Source organism: Dendrobates tinctorius, unplaced genomic scaffold (assembly GCF_039654945.1).
Source record: "Dendrobates tinctorius isolate UK_male_01 unplaced genomic scaffold, ASM3965494v1 ptg000239l, whole genome shotgun sequence".
NCBI lineage: Eukaryota > Metazoa > Chordata > Amphibia > Anura > Dendrobatidae > Dendrobates > Dendrobates tinctorius.
This window is the reverse complement of record NW_027361906.1, coordinates 1,202,981-1,222,265: the sequence shown is the minus strand read 5'-3', so window position 1 is coordinate 1,222,265 and position 19,285 is coordinate 1,202,981.

The window sequence follows — 19,285 nt, the reverse complement described above, 5'->3', positions numbered from 1 at the left end:
TTTTTTTAATTTATTGAGAGTGGCGATCCAGGGGGCCCCGGGGCAGATGGCAGAATGGACACGATGGAGGCAGAATGCTGGTGACGATGGGGGCAGAATTCTGGACACTATGGGGGCAGAATGCTGGACACGATGGGGGCAGAATGCTGTTGATGATGGGGGCAGAATGCTGTTGACGATGGGGGCAGAATGCTGGACATGATGGGGGCAGAATGCTGGACATGATGGGGGCAGAATGCTGGACACGATGGGGGCAGAATGCTGGACACGATGGGGGCAGAATGCTGGACACGATGGGGGCAGAATGCTGGACACGATGGGGGCAGAATGAAGCTCCCCGCAGCACGAAATCTCCACCTCATTCCAGCCTGCGGCCTGCAGCATCACCCCACTCCTGTCTCCTCCACCAGCGACCCTGGGACCCCGCTTCACCGCAGCCACCACCCCCAGTAAGCAATAAGATACATGGTTTTTAAAAAGCACCACCATTTTATTAAGAAAAGTTTTTTTCCTTTTTTTCTCCTCAAAATTTGCGGTGCGTCTTGTATTGTAATCCGGAGCGTCTTATAATCCGAAAAATACGGTATTTGCACATAGGTTTTATAGGCTTGTCCAGTGTTAGAAAAATGTAATTTGGTTTGTTTGAAGCACAAGACCACCCCTGTCTACAGGTTGTGCCTGTTATTGCAGATCAGCTCCAGTGAAGGGAATGGTATAGAGCTGCAATACCATGAACAAGCGGAAGATTTTGATGGCACAGATTTTTTTTTTTAAGAAGATGGCAGCCCTGTTTTTCTTATCCTGGAGAACTGCTTTAGTGTCAGATTGGTTAGGCTGTACTTACCACCAATAGGTTCAGCAGGAGTCTCTCTGTCTCCATCAGTAGAACATTGAGATTCAGCATCTCTCCTGGATTTATCCTTTTTCAGATGTCTTTAAAATAGTAAAATAGAAGGTATATTGTGAATTACAAAGTAACAGATCTTTATTCTGCAGAATGAAATATAGACTCATATGTTTCTTCATTCATTTTGTCTCTTCCATTCTGTAGAAACATTGGCAATAAATAAAATTTTGGTATTTATCAACAATTTTTCATGTACATGAAAGTTCAATATGTGTGGATTGTACTGGGTTGTAAGGTAATATGAAGATCAGACAGGAGTGGATTTATTTGAGTGGAATTGAATTCTGCTCATACAAAACTCAGAATGTTGGAGAACACAGATTTTTTGTAATTCACTCCACGCGAATAAAGCAAAGTGGAAGCTAGCGGCAGCCGCCAGCTTGCGGAAGAGTAGAGGGCTGGCAGAAAGATGAGCTCACTTCTCCGACCGACTTCCGCTGCTTTATGCCTGATGGCCAGCTTTCCACACTACCATCATGCCGCACCTCTGGCCAAGTGTTCCCTTTGGGCTGAAACTTTGGCTACAAGCAGCCCCGAAAGGTCTCTGCCCATGCAAGTCCCAACCAAGAGTCAACACTGGGCCGGAGTTTCGGGCAGAGAGCAGTGGGGGCTTCCGGAGAGGGGCTTGGTTGTATATAAACTCTATTTTCTCCTTACATCTTCCATTTATTACCATCTGGGACTGGGGAGACCCCAGAGCATAATAGGGAACAATCAATATGTGAAGAATAATTTTGCTGTGAATTGAATCTCTAAATAAAATCTGCTGATTTGGCAGAATTTTGTCAGAGCCTCTCATCTGTAATAAAGATGGAATTTTTTGCAGACTCCCATGTACAATATAAATCATCCTTTACAATACTTACCTACATATGGCGTTACAGATGACACCAAGGAATGTTCCAAGGAGGAATATGATGATGGCGAAAGCTACAACACATATGATGACTTTATTCGAAGGGATCTTTGGAGGAACATTACCATCCTCTGAAAAAACTGAAAAAGAAGAAAGAATACATATATATTATCTATATATCCAATAACTTGTCTATAATTCACTGCCATTATTATCGAAGCAGTCCTATAAAGGGAATCTGTCACCAGGCTTTTGCCATCTTATCGGAGAGAACCATAATGTAGAAGCATAGACCTTTACTATAGCGATGTGTCAATTCCTGGACTCTTTCAATAGAATCACTGTTTTACCAGCAATCGATTATCACTACAGGACAACTGGTCTTGTGCCTCCTAGTCCAGCCAGACCTCCAGCAATATACAATGGAAACACAAAGCTGTGGCGGGTTTATACACAGCTGAAAAACTGAGCTCTGCTCAATCTGCAGCAGAGAAAACTGTGACTATTATATAGTCTATTGGACGGTAGGACCCGACAAGAGGATTAAAAATATGGGACTTTAGTTTTGCTAAATTATGTCTCAGGGATGATGTCATATTAATATATAATAGATATAATGGACAATATAGAGATCTATCCAGTGGCTTAGGTAGAGGCTGATGTGTTACAGCAGGGGTGGAGAATGTACGGCACGCAGCCACTTTCCAAGTGCGGCAGTATTGTGCTCAGTATTTTCCATTTGCACCCCCCCATCCCTCATCATACTCACCTCCTCCAGCTGTGCCTGCGCTGCAGCTCCCATGGTCCTGTTCTTTCTGTGTGAGTGAGCGCCGTCATGTGGTACCGCTCATTAAGATCATGAATATGGACGCCACTCCTCTCTCATAGGCGTGGCGCCCATGTTCATGACCCTGAATGAGCGGTACCAGGTGATGGCGCGCTCCGCTCACACACAAACAGGAAGAAGCTGTGGCAGGGAACGGACGGTCCAAGCCACAGGTGAGCCAGGGCAGTGGGGCAAATGGGCCAGGTGGAGAATGAGTGCCGAGGGGTGGCAATGGGCCCTGGGGGGGAGAAATGAGCACAGGGGGAGATGGCTGCACTTGGGAGATGGGTGCACTGAGGAGATGGGTGCACTAGGGCGATGGCTGCACTGGGGAAACCGGTGCACTGAGGAGATGGGTGCACTGAGAAGATGGGTGTGTGGCGCACCTGAGGATTCAGTTGCCACAGAGGTACTGCACCTCCTCCTGAGGTAGGTTGGAGGTTCCTGACCACGCTCCGACACCTGCATCCCACACAACAGAGTAGTTCAGCAAAGCCACATTGCGGCTCCCTGCTTGGAGTGTAGCAGAGCACCTTTGGTGGCTCCCTGCTTGGAACACGAAATGTCCTGGGAGACGGGTGGAGTTAGAATACATGAAAGAGCGGGAAGGTTTAGGATTTCAGGTCAGTCAGTCAGTCGGTGAGTGGAGAGGAGTGAGGAGAGAAGATCCCTGGGAGAGGGATGGAGGAAGGAGGTGCTGCAGCAGATCTCAGTGACCTGGGTCTGCTAGCACGGGAAAGGAAAAAAGGAGAAAGACATTGAACAGAAACCTGATCTTCCATAAGAAGGAGAGACTAGTATGGAACGAAGGAGTGAAAGGGAACAGAGGGCGTGGGTTAGGAGAGAACCCTGCCTAGAAGTTCTATGCGCAAGGCCGGGGCCCGGTCCCCGAGGTTGTATGGATACTAATGGTCCTACAGCAGACACCGGTGGAGTAGTGGGCTGTAAATGCACTACTCCCATCTAAGACTTGAGGGCACAACAGCAACTTGGATAGTGAGCCGGGACTCAGGAGTGAGGAGTCCCCGAAGCAGGCTACAGCTGTCTGCCGTGCAAGTAGAGTTCATAGGAACATCTGTCAGGAGGAACTCCAGTGTAACTCAGTACTAGGAGTACTTCACACCAAAGGCGCTATAAGAGGAGACGTTCAGAAAGGCACATGTTGGCGGAGCGTTGGAAGGGAGCATTCCACCTTGCCAGGAGGTTGACTGGGTCCCTGTCCCGGAGGACACAGCACGGAGGCAGGCACCTGTGTGTACTACAGACTGTGAGAAAAGCTTTGGAACTACAAGCCTGGTGTCCTCCACTTATTCCTGCGCTAACACACCCCATACCACTACATCTGGGTACCCGCTTCTACACCACCTGTGCCTCTCCTCTACCCCTACATCTACACTGCCCTGGGACTACAGCTCCACCTGGGGAGATGGGAGCTTCACCATCTTGGCTGCAACACACCACCAGTCCCAGAGGATCTGCATGCAGCCGCGGCTTAACATCTCACTTGTCGAATACCACAGGTGGCGTCACGAACTATTCATTCAAACAACTACATTCCACCATTCAATCTTCCCCTAATACTTGGGCACTCAGGGCCAAGGACCGGGTCACTGCTGCTGTGACACATCCCGCTGACACCGGCCCGGTACCGAGTACACCACAGCCCTGGGAGGGCGACCCAGGTGCACTAGGGAGATGGCTGGACTAGGAAGATGGGTGCACTGAGGAGATGGGTGCACTGGGGAAACAGGTGCACTGAGTAGATGGCTGCACTGGGGAGATGGGTGCACTGAGGAGATGACTGCACTGGGGAAGATGTCTGCACTGGGGAGATGGCTGCACTAGGTAGATGGGTGCACTGAGGAGATGGCTGCACTGAGGAGATGACTGCACTAGGGAGATGGGTGCACTGAGGAGATGGCTGCACTGGGGAGATGGCTGCACTAGGGAGAAGGCTGCACTGGGGAGATGGCTGCACTAGGTAGATGGGTGCACTGGGGAGATGGGTGCACTGAGGAGATGACTGCACTGGGGAAGATGTCTGCACTGGGGAGATGGCTGCACTAGGTAGATGGGTGCACTGAGGAGATGGCTGCACTGGGGAGATGGCTGCACTAGGGAGATGGGTGCACTGAGGAGATGGCTGCACTGGGGAGATGGCTGCACTGGGGAGATGGCTGCACTAGGGAGATGGGTGCACTGGGGAAACGGGTGCACTGGGTAGATGGCTGCACTGAGGAGATGGCTACACTAGGGAGATGGGTGCACTGAGGAGATGGCTGCACTGGGGAGATGGCTGCACTAGGGAGAAGGCTGCACTGGGGAAACGGGTGCACTGAGGAAACAGGTGCACTGAGGAAACAGGTGCACTGAAGAAATGGGTGCACTGAGGAGATGGGTGCACTGAGGAGATGGGTGCACTGAGGAGATGGGTGCACCGAGGAGATGGGTGCACTGGGGAGATGGCTGCACTGGGGAAACGGGTGCACTAGGGAGATGGCTGCACTGGGGAGATGGCTGCACTAGGGAGATGGGTGCACTGAGGAGATGGGTGCACTGGGGAGATGGGTGCACTGGGGAGATGGCTGCACTGGGGAGATGGCTGCACTAGGGAGATGGGTGCACTGAGGAGATGGGTGCACTGGGGAGATGGGTGCACTGGGGAGATGGGTGCACTGGGGAGATGGGTGCACTGGGGAGATGGGTGCACTGGGGAGACGGCTGCACTGGGGAGACGGCTGCACTGGGGATACAGCTGCACTGGGGAGACGGCTGCACTGGGGAGACGGCTGCACTGGGGAAACGGCTGCAGTGTGCAGGGTAATCACGGTACCTCAGGCCCGTTGCTCGGGCTTTCCTGAGCAGCTCGGATGACCTCTGAGTATTTTGGCGTGCTCGGAGATTTAGTTTTCGTCGCCTCAGCTGCATGATTTATGGCTGCTGGACAGCCTGAATACTTGTGAGCAATGCCTGTTAGTTAAGGAATCCCCATGTGTATTCAGGCTGTCTAGCAGCCGCAAATCATGCAAATGCGTCGACAAACTAAATCTCCGAGCACGCCAAAATACCCGGAGATCACTCGAGCATGCTCGGAAAAGCCATAGCAACTAGTATACTCGCTTATTATTATTAATAATTTTATACGGCCCCCGAACGCTATTATAAAACTCCAAATGGCCCTCGGCAGAAAAAAGGTTCCCCACCCCTGTGTTACAGGAAAAAATTTTGACCTGGGCCCCCATCTGCATATTTGTCAGATATATGGTGCTTTGTAGCATTCCAGATCCTATGAGGACATACTTGTTTGCCCTCTCATGTAAAATGTCCCCATCCTGTAATAAAGTCCCCATTTCTGACCCTTCATGTAATAATATCACCGATCCTGGCCCCTTCCTGTAATAATGTCCCCCATCCTAACCCATTCCTGTAAAAATGTTCCCCATCCTGGACCTCATTCAGTAATAATATCCACTATCTTGATATACAGTCTTTATCCTTGGCCCCTTCCTGGTATAATGTTTGTTTCCTGGTATAATGTCCTCCATCTCGATCCTGGGCCCTTTCCTGATATAATGTCCTCCATCTTGGGCCCTTTCCTGGTATATTGTCCTCAGTCCTTTGCCTCTTCCTGGTATAATGTCCCCCATCCTGGTCCACTTGCAGTAATATACTGTATGTCCTCCATCCTGGGCTCCTTCCAGTAATATATGTCTCCCATCCCGGTATATTTTACTAGTAATAATGTCCCTGTTCTGCAGTTCTTCTCTAACATTAGTAAAAAAAAAAAATGAAACGATTCTATTCACATTCCCCCACTCCCACTGCTTGCAACATCTTCTTCCATAGCCGGAGCAGAAGCCAGCAGTTGACTGCAACACGTAAGTGACGGGAAGCACATGACGTCACTCCCATGCGCCACTCGGCGGATATTTGTGTCTGGAGGGCCCACCCACCCGGGCCTGGTCACCCACCCGGGCCTGGTCACCCACCCGGGCCTGGTCACCCACCCGGGCCTGGTCGCACTCACTGTGTCTGTCTTTCTATGTCCAGGCACATAAATATATCAAAAGGGCCTGTGTGTCTAGAGGAAAAAAGTTTAAAAGACATCTCGAGGCTTTTCCATAAATAGATAATATTACTAGATATCTGCTCTAGATTACTGGAGAAGAGGGATTGATCCAGGAGTGTTCTCTAACTGCAGGATTTATTAGGAAGGAACATTGGCTACAGAATATAGGGTTCACTTCAGATTAATACTAACAGATAACCTATCCACATAACTATGTGACTTACATCCACAATCTTCAGGTCCTTCGCACTGTTCCGTGCGGAGAAAACACTTATCCTGTCCCTGTGGGCAGCCTCTGGTGCTATAGACCACCCTGGTACCAAGGCCTGAAAAAATGAGACATCAATTAGTTGTAGGAAAACTCTGTAGGAACTTTTCTCAATGTATCAGTGTAATTCTCGGTAGTCTTCTAGTGTTGGAGAACATCAGATGTCTACAGCTACTAAAATATACATTATTCACGGCACCTAACTTACTTATCCAGACCTAAGACCATTTCTTATGAGTAACCCTAGGACTGCACAGATCACAATTATAGGAAAGCCCAACATGGTGGACAAATTAGTCCCCGGTAGTCATAAAACTGTATAATTTCTCCAGTGGTAGTGATGGAATCACAAGACTGACGATCACAGACACAAGTGACTCCATTATTCCTTACATGAAGATCTACATTTAGGCTGTGTTCACACGTAGCGTTTTCTTTGCGTTTTCGCAGCGATTTTAAACGCGCGATTTTGCCGTGAAAACGCCAAAAAAAAGCATCCCATGCAATCCTATGGGATTCCGCACATGCTGTGCTAATGCTGCAGATTTTTCAGCGGTGGAATTGCATCGCGGAAAAATACGCAGCATGTTCATTCTTTGTGCGGAATCGCGGGAAAATCCGCACACATAGGAATGCATTGTTCTGCTTACTTTCCGCATGTGGCTCTGCCCACCATGCGAAAAGTAAGGAGAACATTTGCGGATGGTACCCACGGTCTGGGGGAGAGGAGACTGTCCTCTGGGCTCTGGGTACCATATCCCTGTAAAAAATAGAATTAAAATTAAAAAATCGTCATATTCTCACCTTCCGATGTCCCTCACAGTGTCACCAGGCCTCAGGGATGCTCCCGGCAAGTCCCGTTCCCAGGGATGCCTTGCGACAATGACCTTTGATGATGTCGTGGTCTCGAGATACTGTAGTGGTCTCGCGAGACAGCAACGTCATCAAAGGTCATTGTCGCAAGGCATCGCTGGGAACAGGACTTGCCGGGAGCATCGCGATGATCGGGAACGCTGCGCGGGACGTCGGAAGGTGAGAAAAACACGATTTTTTATTTTTTTTATTATTTTTAACATTCTATCTTTTACTACTGATGCCGCATTGGCAGCCTCAATAGTAAAAAGTTGGTCACACTCGTCAAACACTATGTATGACGAGTGTGACCAACCTGTCAATCAGTTCTCCAAGCGATGCTACAGATCTCTTGGAAAACGCTAAGACTCTGCAAGCTAATTACGCTTGCAAATCGCTAGTTTTTCGGCGGGAAAATCGCGGGAATTTAAAATGCGGTTTTCTCGCATATTTCCCGCGGAATAGAATTCTGGAATTCCCGCAGAAATTTCCACTGGAATTCCACACGTGTGCACATAGCCTTACTCTTACAATTAGTGCGAGAGCCTAGAATAGGGAATACAGGATGGGAGGGAGTAACACATGAAGACTCCTCCATGAAATGTATCATGTGACCTATTAACAATCTCAGCCACTCAATAAAAGCTATATTAGTGCGAATATTCGGTGTCTCTAATGAAGCGGAGTCTGACACCCATCGTATTACGCTGGGTCCTATTAGTGATAGTCAGCAGATTCTGGTGCCAGATGTGAAATGTTGTATGTGAAGGTTATATCTTAATTGTGAGGTACTTACCGCATGTTTTTGAGCACGGACCAAAGATCAGGTGATCAGTGTTGCCTAGAAAATAAAAGTAGACATTAAAGATCTCTGCTGACAAAATGAGAGGTGACATATATTTCCTATACCTCCCTTCTGTTACATGTACAAGTTATTGTATCCAGCCCGCAGTATTACACCTCTATATCTTATCTATATATTAATTGACTAAATGCTTGTATCAGTCTCCTGGCCGTGTATTTAGCATTAGATCCTTCATGACCTTTGACGTACATGTACGTCAAAGGTCGTGTCCTTGTTTTTAATGCCGTTCGCACGTTGAGCCTATCCACTCAACGTTGAGTTTATCCCCTGCTATGTATAGCGCAATCAACCACACAATTGCAGCGTGATGTCCCTAAAGAGGACTATTGAGTACAGAAAAAATACAGTAAAAAGTGAATAAAGTTCATTAAAAATTAAACGCTTAAAAAAAAATAATTCAAAATACTCATTTGTTATCGCTGCATTTGTAAAAGTTTGATCAATCAAAATCTAAACTAAATTTATCTGATCATTAAACAGCCTAATGAGAAAAAAAATCGAAATCGCCAGAATACAATTTTTTGGCAGCCGCAACATTGCAATAAATGGCGATAAAAAAAGAAACATATTATCTACCCCAAAATGGTATCAGTAAAGATATCAACTCAGGGCGCAAAAAGTAAGCCTTCACCCAGCCTAATGAGGGTTACCCCATAATATGTGAATATTTGGAAAAGTACTTACCTGCTGGGGTCGTATGCGTGGGCAAGGAATCATGGCGCTGGTTGATGAGAGGCGCGCCTTCTACAGACGCTAATAGCAAACTCACGATTAGAAGAAATCGAAAGAGCATTTTAGCTTGGAGAAATATCGCTGAATGTGTAACACACAGGGAGTTATCGCTGAATGTGTAACACACAGGGAGTTATCGCTGAATGTGTAACACACAGGGAGTTATCGCTGAATGTGTAACACACAGGGAGTTATCGCTGAATGTGTAACACACAGGGAGTCTTGTCAGACAAAGCCTCTTCCTGCAGCGTCACTCCTTATAACCACACATTCCGTGATGTCACAATGGAGATCTCACTGTGACATCACAAGGAGCGGAACACCAGTGATGTCACAATGAAAATCTCACTGTGACATCACAAGAAGCGGAACACGAGTGATGTCACAATGGGTCCGATAACTGCAACTACTAAACATGGAGCAGCTCCATCCATCTATATATGATTAATATAATATTAATGTATAAGGACCAAGCCGCGTTAGAGGATATTATGAATGTATGGGGGCCACACAGAGAGACATTATTCATGTGTTGGCCACAGGGAGACATTACTATTACTGGGCCACATAAGGTGGCAATATTAACTCATGATGAACACATAGGTGGACAGTTTTACCAGATGAGTGCCACATAGGGGCCAATATTAATGTATTAATAGGGGGAGATCTTTACTATATGGGGGCCAGGAAAGGGACAATATTACTGTATATGGGTCACATAGGAGGAAATGATTAATATTGGGGGCACATAGAGGGACAATATTAATTTATGGTGGCCACATGGGAGGACATTGTTATTAAGTGGGGTCCACATATGATGGTAATTTTAATGTATGAGGGCCACAATTTGGAATATTACTACTATATTGGGGTCATAAAGAGGAATTCCACATCTGTATGAAGACATAATAGTTGGACATTACAGCTGTGTGGGTGCCATGTTGGGGCAATTCTACTGTATTTGGGCAAACAGAGGAAATAATTACTACTGAATGGGGACACAGAGGAGCATCATTGCTGTATTGTATTTTATTTTGGGGGATACTGTTACCATATAATAAAAGGGAGGTACTATTTTTGTAGAATTGGAGGAAAAGTGGCAATGGTGACCAGGAAGCAATAATCCATAGATGTCTGTGTGTTACACTCTGAAGAGACGAGTCCTGACAGGGAGAAGTCAGAGCAGTCTGCGCTGGATGAAGAAAAGAGAACATTAATTACTTCAATTGGAGACATTGCTGGGGAGTATCTTGAGCTACCTATACTATCTATACTGATACCTTCCACTATTCGGTCATTATATGGGGGTACCAGCAGTGTTAGTACAGTGATTCCTATTAATAATCACTATAATGATGTGATCTGGTCACTATTTGTTGGTCATACGTTCATGGTGTAGCGGCATAATTTGTTTCTTGCATGTAGTAGTATTGGTACACTGTGTGCAAAACTATTAACCCCTTTACCCCTAAGGGTGGTTTGCACATTCATGACCGGGCCAATTTCTACAATTCTGACCACTGTCTCTTTATGAGGTCATAACTCTGAAACGCTTCCATGGATCCCGGTGATTCTGACATTATTTTTCTCGTGACATATTGCACTTCATGTTAGTGGTAAAATTTCATTCATATAACTTGCGTTTATTTGTGAAAAAATGGAAATTTGGCAAAAATTTTGAAAATTTAGCAATTTTCCAACTTTGAATTTTTATGCCCTTAAATCACAGAGATATGGCACAGAAAAAACTTAATAAGTAACATTTCCCACATGTTTACTTTACATCAGCACAATTTTGGAACCAATTTTTTTTTGTTAGGAAGTCTATAAGGGTTAAAAGTTGACCAGCGATTTCTCATTTTTACAAGACCATTTTTTTAGGGACCACATCACATTTGAAGTCACTTTGAGGGGTCTATATCATAGAACATACCCAAAAGTGACACCATTCTAAAAACTGCACCCCTCAAGATGCTCAAAACCACATTCAAGAAGTTTATTAACCCTTCAGGTGCTTCACAGGAATTTTTTGAATGTTTAAAAAAAATGAACATTTAACTTTTTTCACAAAAAAATTACTTCAGGTCCAATTTTTTTTATTTTACCAAGGGTAACAGGAGAAATTCCACTGCAAAAGTTATTGTACAATTTGTCCTGAGTACGCTGATACCTGATATGTGGGGGGAACCACTGCTTCGGCGCATGTCAGAGCTCGAAAGGGAAGGAGCGCCGTTTGACTTTTTCAGCTCAAAATTGGCTGGAATTGAGATCGGACACCATGTCACGATTGGAGAGCCCCTGATGTACCTAAACAGTGGAAACCCCCACAAATGACACCATTTTGGAAACTTGACCCCCAAAGGAACTTCTCTAGATGTGTGTTGAGAACTTTGAACCCCCATGGGCTTCATTTATAACGTACAGCCGTAAAATTAATAAATCATATTTTTTCCACAAAAATGATCTTTTCACCCCCAATTGTTATTTTCCCAAGGGAAACAGTACCCCAAAAGTTATTGTGCAATTTATCCTCAGTAGGCTGATACCCCATATGTGGGAATAAACCACTGTTTGGGCGCATGGCAGAGCTCGAAAGGGAGGGGTCACCGTTTGACGCAAAATTGGCTGGAATTGAGATCGGGCGCCATGTCGTGTTTGGAGAGCCCCTTATGTGCCTGAACAGTGGAAACTCCCCACTAGTGACCCCATTTTGGAAACTAGACCCCCCAAGGAACCTATCTAGATGTGTTGAGCACTTTGAACCCCCAAATGCTTCACAGAAGTTATTACGCCCGGGCATGAAAATAAAAAAAATCATATTTTTTCCACAAACATGATCTTTTAGTCCCCAATTTTTTTTATTTTCCCAAGGGTAACAGGAGAAATTGGACACCAAAAGTTGTTGTCCAATTTGACCTGAGTACATTGATACCCCATATGTGGGAGAAAACTACTGTATGGGCACACATCGGGGCTCGGAAGGGAAGTAGTGATGTTTTGGAATACAGACTTTGATGGAATGGTCTGCTGGTGTCATGTCACATTTGGAGAGCCCCTGATGTGCCTAAACTGTGGAAATCCCCCACAAGTGACCCCATTTTGGAAACTAGACCCCCCCAAGGAACTTATCTAGATGTGTGTTGAGCACTTTGAACCCCTAAGTGCTTCACAGAAGTATATAACGCCTGGGCGTGAAAAAAATACCATATTTTTTCCACATACATGATCATTGCAACCAGGGGCGGACACTGACAGCTTGGGGCCACTGTGCAAGAAATGTGTCTGGGCCCCCCTTCCTTTTGTGGCATCAAAGTTACATATATATATATAGCCACACACATACAGTACATGTATATATATTACATAGTCTCCTTTATTATGTATATTACTGTCCCTTACACAGTGCCCTCTCTTGTTATGTACAGCACCGTCCCTTACATATTAGATTATATAGAGCCCTGTCTTCTGTTTTTTATTACATACCGTCCTGTCTTGTTAGCTGTATAATGCAATGATGGCTGATGGAGCATGTGAAAGCATCCTTTCTAATGGAGGAGCTGATGGACTGGTAGTCTGGTCACTGGCTCCTCGATCAGCAGTCATTTTATATCTAAAAAGAGAGGGGACTATGTAGTAAATGAAGGTGCTGTGAATAACAAAATTAACAAGAATACACTATGTAAGAGACAGCAGAGGAAGCTATATAATAAGGGACTGCACCACATATAAGTAGAGTGGATGGTACGTAATAAGGGATGGTGTTATACGTAATAAAAGAGGAAACTATGTAACTAAGTATGGTGTTAGACAGAATTAGTGAGTACACTATATGCTAAGGGACTGTGTTATACATAATAAATACGTGCACTATATGCTAAGGGACTGTGTTATACATAATAATTACGTACACTATATACTAAGGGACTGCGTTAGACATAATAAACGATAATGTCTTCCTCCACCTCCCCCTATTACTAAGGCCATTATAAGTCCCCCTTCCTCCCATCCCAATCCCCCACACCCCTCATTGTCCTCCTCCCTCAGATCCCATTATTGTCCTCTCCCCCACCCCATCATTACCCTCTTCACCACCTCCATCATTTTCTTCTCTCCAACCACTATCTTTGCTTTCTCCCCTACCACTCCCATCATTGCCCATTCCCCCACTTCCATCAGTTCCTCCTCCACCACCCCCATTATTGCCCTTTCCACCACCACCATCATTGCATTCTCCCCCACCCCATCATCATTTCTTTTCCCCCCACTACCCCATCATTGCCCTTTCCACCACCTCCATCTTTGCCTTCTCCCCACCACCCCATTATTGCCCTCTCCATCACCCCCATCATTGCCTTCTCCCCATCACTCCCATCATTGCCTTCTCCCCATCACTCCCATCATTGCCTTCTCCCCATCACTCCTATCACTGCCTTCTCCCCATCACTCCCATCATTGCCTTCTCACCATCACTCCCATCATTGCCTTCTCCATCACCTCATCACTGCCTTCTCCCCATCACCTGTTATGATTAGGTCACTGAGGAGGATAGCTGGGGAATAAACTAGGCACCCAGAAAGCCAAAAAGGTTGGTACCTAAGCGGATTGCAGACCCCTAAAACTAACAACACAACTAGAATTAAGGACGTGCCTACAATGCCCTAGACGCCTCGGCACAGCAAAAGAGTTAACTAAGCCTAAAGCAAGAAAGGGGAGATTGCCCCGAAGTAGAACCCCAAAGGAATAGATAACCCCCAGACATATATTGCCGGTGAGATAAGATGAGGCACAAACACAGGCATAAAATAGAGTAAGCAAATGATGGGGCCCAAATTGTCTAGATAGAACAGGACAGGAAAGATACTGTCTGCAATCATGCAAAAAACCCTAAGAAAAATACAACACGTCTGATATGCAAAAATACTGAGGCCACATGACCTCTTCCCCACTAGATTAGAATTCTGGTGTGAACTGGAAGAAAAACAAAAGACACTGATGTAACAGGGGACTAGCAATACTGAACAGACTGACATAAGCTGTGGCATATGGAACGGGGTCCAGCACTGGTCCCAGCAGGGAACAATGCTGAACCCACACAGCAAAGCAGAAAGCAGAGAGAGGCAAAAACTTGATCAAATGCAAAAAGATTCCAGCAAACAAATAAATTATCTGAACAATGCAGTATCAAGCAGGGTGCAAGCGGAATTCAAAATGCACAGGGAGAAAACCAAATCACCAGCAACAACTGAGGGGAGCTTGCTGACTTAAATCTTCCCAGTCTATAACACCTGGCCTTCAATCATCCTCTTCAGGTGATTGACTTCTGTCAACCCGACCAACTCCATTACCCGCAGCAACCACCAGAGGGAGCTCATTCTCAGAAGTCAGGTCAAAAGTGTTCACAACAATCACCCCCATCATGGCCTTCTCCCCATCACCCAATCATGGCCTTCTCCCCATTACCCATCATGGCCTTCTCCCCATCATGGCCTTCTACCCATCACCCAATCATGGCCTTCCATCACCCAATCATGGCCTTCTCCCCATCACCCCATCATGGCCTTCTCCTCCACCTACACATACACACACATACATACATACACACACACCCACACACATTCTACATACACACATACATCCACACAGACATACATACATACATACACACACATACTACATACACACACACATACATACACACACACAAAGCAGTGACAGCACCTCACCTGTCCGAGTCCACAGCATCACCGCCTCTGCCCTCCGGCTGCTTCCTCGCTCTGGCACACCGGCAGCACCACTGAATGTTGACGTAATTCAGCAGCGCTGCTCTCTGTGTCAGAGACAGGAAGCGCTGACGCCGGGCAGAAAAGATCCTTGCAGCTCAGCTCCTGCTATTTTCTCTTGCAGACAGCAGAGCTGCTGGGATCGCTCCCTGCCCGCCGCACATGAGGGCAATCTGGCCAGGGGTCCCCTGGAGCCTCAAGCCCGGAGAAACCGGCCAGATTGCCCTTATCATTAGCCGCCCTGCAGGGGCACCCTGGAGCCTCTGGGCCCCACAGCAGTCGCACCGGTTGAACCGGCGGTATGTCCGCCCATGTCTGAACCCCATAGAGAACCTGTGGTCCCTCATAAAATGTGAGATCTACAGGGAGGGAAAACAGTACACCTCTTAGAACAGTGTCTGGAAGGCTGTGGTGGCTGCTGCACGCAATGTTGATCGTAAACAGATCAAGCAACTGACAGAATCAATGGATGGAAGGCTTTTGAGTGTCATCGTAAAGAAAGGTGGCTATATTGGTCACAGATTTTTTTTTTGTTTTTGAATGTCAGAAATATTTATTTCTAAATGTTGTGTTGTTATATTGGTTTACCTGGTGAAAATAAACAAGTGAGATGGGTATATATTTATTTTTTAATAAGTTACATAATAAATCTGCACAGTAATAGTTACCTGCACAAACAGATATCCTCCTAAGATAGCCAAATCTAAAAAAAATCATTCCAACTTCCAAAAATATTACGCTTTGATATTTATGAGTCTTTTAGGTTGATTGAGAACATAGTTGTTGTTACAGGAGCTCTGTGTATAGCGTCAGTGTACAGGTAATACAGTGATCACCAGTGACATTATACACAGGAGCTCTGTATACAGTGTCAGTGTACAGGTAATACAGTGATCACCGGTGACATTATACACAGGAGCTCTGTATATAGTGTATAGTGTACAGGTAATACAGTGATCACCAGTGACATTATATACAGGAGCTCTGTATACAGTGTCAGTGTACAGTTAATACAGTGATCACCAGTGACATTATATACAGGAGCTCTGTATATTGTGTCTGTGTACAGGTAATACAATGATCACCAGTGACATTATATACAGGAGCTCTGTATACAGTGTCAGTGTACAGGTAATACAGTGATCACTGGTGACATTATACACAGGAGCTTTGTATATAGTGTCAGTGTACAGGTAATACAGTGATCACCAGTGACATTATATACAGGAGCTCTGTATATAGTGTCAGTGTACAGGTAATACAATGATCACCAGTGACGTTATATACAGGAGCACTGTATACAGTGTCAGTGTACAGGTAATACAGTGATCATGGGTGACATTATATACAGGAGCTCTGTATATAGTGTCACTGTACAGGTAATATAGTGATCACCGGTGACATTATATACAGAAGCTCTGTATACAGTGTCAGTGTACAGGTAATACAATGATCACCAGTGACATTATATACAAGAGCTCCGTATATAGTGTCTGTGTACACGTAATACAGTGATCACCAGTGACATTATATACAGGAGCTCTGTATATAGTGTCAGTGTACAGGTAATACAGTGATCACCAGTGCCATTATACACAGGAGCTCTGTATACAGTGTCAGTGTACATGTAATACAGTGATCACCAGTGACATTATACACAGGAGCACTGTATATAGTGTCAGTGTACAGGTGATACAGTGATCACCATTGACATTATACACAGGAGCTCTGTATATAGTGTATAGTGTACAGGTAATACAGTGATCACCGGTGACATTATACAGAGGATCTCTGTATATAGTGTCAGTGTACAGGTAATACAGTGATCACCAGTGACATTATGCACAGGATCTCTGTATATAGTGTATAGTGTACAGGTAAGACAGTGATCACCAATGACATTATGCACAGGATCTCTGTATATAGTGTATAGTGTACAGGTAAGACAGTGATCACCAATGACATTATGCACAGGATCTCTGTATATAGTGTCAGTGTACGGGCAATACAGTGATCACCAGTGACATTATGTCCAGGAGCTCTATATACAGTGTCAGTGTACGGGTGTACTATGATCATCGGTGATATTATACACAGCAGTTCTGTATATAGGGTATAGTGTACAAGAAATACAGAGTTCACTAGTGACATTACATACAGCAGCTCTGTATATTGTTTATAGTGTGTGTTCTCCCTTCTTGGGCTTCACATGTTCTCCAATCCAGGGCACCATATGCTCTCCCATCCTGGCCCCTATACACTGTATGTCACTACATGGCGGTAATATCAGTGTTTGTATAGTGATTGCTTTCCAGTAACAGCTCGGTCATTTGCTAAGGCTCCCCTATACTCATGATCATTGTGCGCCCACGTAGTTGACCCACTCAGAAATTTCGCCCCTTCTGAGCTGAACCTTTAGCTACACCTCTCCTCTCATTAGTTTATATATACAGTAACAAAAATAAAAATAAATGCCGACTGCAGAGTGTCCTCGAAGATGTCCAAAGGCATCCTAAAGATGATGCTTCGTGAGAAAACGCTTCCTTAAGCATCCTCTGCATCAAAAATGCAGCGGGTGTCCACATGTCCTAAGAGGCAGCAAACTTGAAGGTTGCAGTCTCCTAAAGGACCTGTGTTTTTTGCCCATTATGTGATGGAACCCCCCCCCCCAATGATTTCTGTTTGTGCCATTAATAAAACTTTATATTACTGGAGTGTAAAAGATGGCTCCAGTCCTCCATTAATGTTACGCTGATGCCCCCCCCCCATTACTTACAATAATATACACTTATAATAATATTACTTATACACCACTTTCTGTCCTGTAGGCTGCTGCTGTTCTACAGACTGCAAGATGTCAGTGTCCCGATACAGGGGGCGTAATAACATCACTCCGAGTGCAGCAGGGAAGAGGACTCAGTCACTCAGATAAGGTGAGAACGAATGTCATTTTTTGGGCATAAAAGTGGCATTCTTTTTGGAAGGGGAACGCAGGCACATCATTACTTTTTAGGCAGACTAAAATTTTCCTGCCTCCCAGGTGCTGGTAGCTACACTTCACTACTGGGTATGATGCCAGCACACCCCTATATATGAAAACTATTGTAGTCTTTCTAATTAGTGTTGAGCAAATTTTAAAAAATTTGGTTCCAATTACAATTGGCAGCGAACATTGTTTTTGCAATATTCGTCGAACATCCCAACGTCATTGGAGTCAATGGGTGTAGAAATTATCATATATGTTCAGAACCGATTAGTAGCGTAGCTACCGGGGGTGCAGAGGGTGCGATCGCCCCGGGCCCCGCGCTCTGAGGGGGCCCACCCGAAGCTACGCTGTGTAACTGTATGGGTGAGCACAGCACGCCGATACAGTTACATACAGTGGCAGAGCAGGGAGAATCGATCTCCCTGCTCTGTCTCCCGGCCGCTATGGGGCCCCTGAGGAGGCAGTGGGGGGCCCTGTGCCAGCAGTGGGCCCCCCGCTCGTCATCGCAGGGTCAACTGTATCAGCTAGATGCCGATACAGCTGACCGCATTGATGAGAGGAGAGTTACGCTCCCTCTTGCATCATCTCCCTCTCAGGGTCTGACGTCACCGACGCTGACAGGGGGTCGCAATGACGTCAGTACTCTGCGTCCGCCGTCCGGTGAGCAGAAGTTCGGAGCACCGTGGGAATAACAAGGAGGAAGAGAGGTGAGTATTGGATTTATTTTTTTTATCACGGTACATTATAATGTCCTAGCTGCCTATGGGGGTGCATTACACTGTCCTGGCTGCCTATGGGGTCCATTATACTGTACAGGCTGCCTATGGGGGTGCATTATACTGTACAAGCTGCCTATGGGGGTGCATTATACTGTCCTGGCTGCCTATGGGGTGCATTATACTGTACAGGCTGCCTATGGGGGTGCATTATACTGTACAAGCTGCCTATGGGGGTGCCTTATACTGTACAAGCTGCCTATGGGGTGCATTATACTATACAGGCCTATGGGGAGTGGATTATACTATATTGAGGACTATGGTGCATTAAACTATATGGAGGCCATCTAGGGGGCCATCATACAGTGTGGGGATTACAGTGAAAAGGCCATCAAGCAGTTTGGGGACTACTAAAGAGTCAGTATTCT